Here is a 2235-nt window from a genome sequence, read left to right on the forward strand (position 1 = left end):
CTTTCAGTCACTACCTAAAGCTCCTGACCATAGATGAGGGTAGGAACGTAGACCCACTGGTAAACCTTCACCACGACAGACCGGTACAACGCCCACATCACTGCAGACACAGCACCAATCCACCTGTAGATCTCCCTCTCCATTCTTCCCTCATTCTTGAACAAGACCTGAGATACTTAAACTCCTCCACTTGGGGCAGGACCTCCTTCCCGACCCGGAGAAGGCACGCTACCCTTTTCCAGCTCAAGACCATGCTCTGGGATTTGGAGGCACTGATCCTCATCCCATCTGTGAACGGCTCCAGTGAGAGCTGGAGATCAGGATCTGATGAAGCCAATAGGTTCACACATCATCCACAAAAAGCAGAGATGTGATCCTAAGGYCACCAAAAAGGATCCCCTCAACACCTTGGCTGCTCCTAGAAATTCTGTCCAGAAAAGTTATGAACAGAATCGGTGACAAAGGACAACCTTTTTGGAGTCCAACTCTCACCTGAAACAAGTCTGACTTACTACCATCAATGTGGACCAAGCTCTGGCACCGGTCCTACAGGGATCTAACAGCCCGTATCAACAGGCCTGGTACCCCATACTCCTGGAGTACCCCCCACAGGAGTCCCCGAGGGACACGGTCGAACGCCTTCTCCAAGTCCACAAAACACGTGTAGACTGGTTGAACTCCCATGCACCCTCCAGGACCCTGCTGAGGGTGCAGAGCTGGTCCACTGTTCCACGACCAGGACCAAAACCACACTGCTCTTCCTGAATCCAAGATTCGACTATCTGATGGACCCTCCTCTCCAGGACCCCTGATTAGACCTTACCAGGGAGGCTTACAAAGTATGTTCTGACAAAAGGTACCACCTCCAGGGGTGTGGCCAGGAAGTCAGAGGGTGATTAAACTTTGTGCTTTAGTTTTCCTCACCAGCTGGTGGGAGGGTGTTATTGATATGGTTCTGATAAGACCCAAGGCCCGTCACTCTCACAGAGCTGTTGCTGGCTGATTGTGAGCCTAAATGGAGTCAGATTTTTGAAAAAAGAATTTTTAGAAGAGATCAACTGGTTTTCTGCACATTTTATTTTTGGTTACTGTTGAAGAACCTGAGAGGATTTTGAGATGTCAACTGCCGAGACAGAGGACAACTAAGCTTTTGAGATGCCTCCTTTCTTTTTCTAAGAGGATTTCTGCCAGCTTCTCCAGAAGGCAATGGAGTTAGAGCTCAAGATTCATTGGAGAACGCTGAGTGGACAAATCAGGAACCTTTTCAGTGGGCAGACCTGTTTGGAAATGTCTTGGTGCGAAAACAAAAATCTTTCAAGAAGTCAACATTTAGATGACATCAGTTGTTCAGTAGAGTTTGGTTAAGATTTGTTCCTGTAGGTTTAGGTCAGGGTTAGTTCCTGTAGGTTTAGGTTAACGTTAGTTCCTGTAGAGTTAGGTTAATGTTAGTTCCTGTAGGTTTAGAATAACGTTAGTTCTTGTTGAGTTAGGTTAATGTTAGTTCCTGTAGGTTTAGGTCAGGGTTAGTTCCTGTAGGTTTAGGTCAGGGTTAGTTCCTGTAGGTTTAGGTCAGGGTTAGTTCCTGTAGAGTTAGGTTAACGTTAGTTCTTGTAGAGTTAGGTTAATGTTAGTTCCTGTAGGTTTAGGTCAGGGTTAGTTCCTGTAGAGTTAGGTTAACGTTAGTTCCTGTAGAGTTAGGTTAACATTAGTTCCTGAAGGTTTAGGTCAGGGTTAGTTCCTGTAGAGTTAGGTTAACGTTAGTTCCTGAAGGTTTAGGTCAGGGTTAGTTCCTGTAGAGTTAGGTCAGGGTTAGTTCCTGTAGCGTTAGGTTAACGTTAGTTCCTGAAGGTTTAGGTCAGGGTTAGTTCCTGTAGCGTTAGGTTAACGTTAGTTCCTGTAGGTTTAGGTCAGGGTTAGTTCCTGTAGGTTTAGGTCAGGGTTAGTTCCTGTAGAGTTAGGTCAGGGTTAGTTCCTGTAGGTCAGGGTTAGTTCCTGTAGAGTTAGGTCAGGGTTAGTTCCTGTAGGTTTAGGTCAGGGTTAGTTCCTGTAGAGTTAGGTCAGGGTTAGTTCCTGTAGGTTTAGGTCAGGGTTAGTTCCTGTAGAGTTAGGTCAGGGTTAGTTCCTGTAGTTAGGTCGGGGTTAGTTCCTGTAGTTAGGTCAGGGTTAGTTCCTGTAGAGTTAGGTCGGGGTTAGTTCCTGTAGTTAGGTCAGGGTTAGTTCCTGTAGAGTTAGGTC

The 2235-nt window shown here is 46.3% G+C and overlaps 1 long non-coding RNA gene across 2 annotated transcripts in view; it reads left to right on the top strand.

Annotated features, from left to right (window-relative positions):
* The first annotated feature begins 1502 nt into the window (after positions 1-1502).
* LOC106525751 (uncharacterized) overlaps positions 1503-2235 on the top strand; it is a 3344-nt gene continuing 2611 nt past the window's right edge. Inside the window, exons 1-2 of one of the 2 annotated variants that reach the window (XR_001311165.1) lie at positions 1503-1594; positions 1907-2232. This is a non-coding gene — a long non-coding RNA (uncharacterized LOC106525751). Of the gene's footprint in view, positions 1595-1642; positions 2233-2235 lie in introns of those variants that run through there. The other variant, XR_001311164.1, reaches the window with a different exon arrangement.

The sequence above is a fragment of the Austrofundulus limnaeus genome, unplaced genomic scaffold, assembly GCF_001266775.1.
Source record: "Austrofundulus limnaeus strain Quisiro unplaced genomic scaffold, Austrofundulus_limnaeus-1.0 Scaffold239, whole genome shotgun sequence".
NCBI lineage: Eukaryota > Metazoa > Chordata > Actinopteri > Cyprinodontiformes > Rivulidae > Austrofundulus > Austrofundulus limnaeus.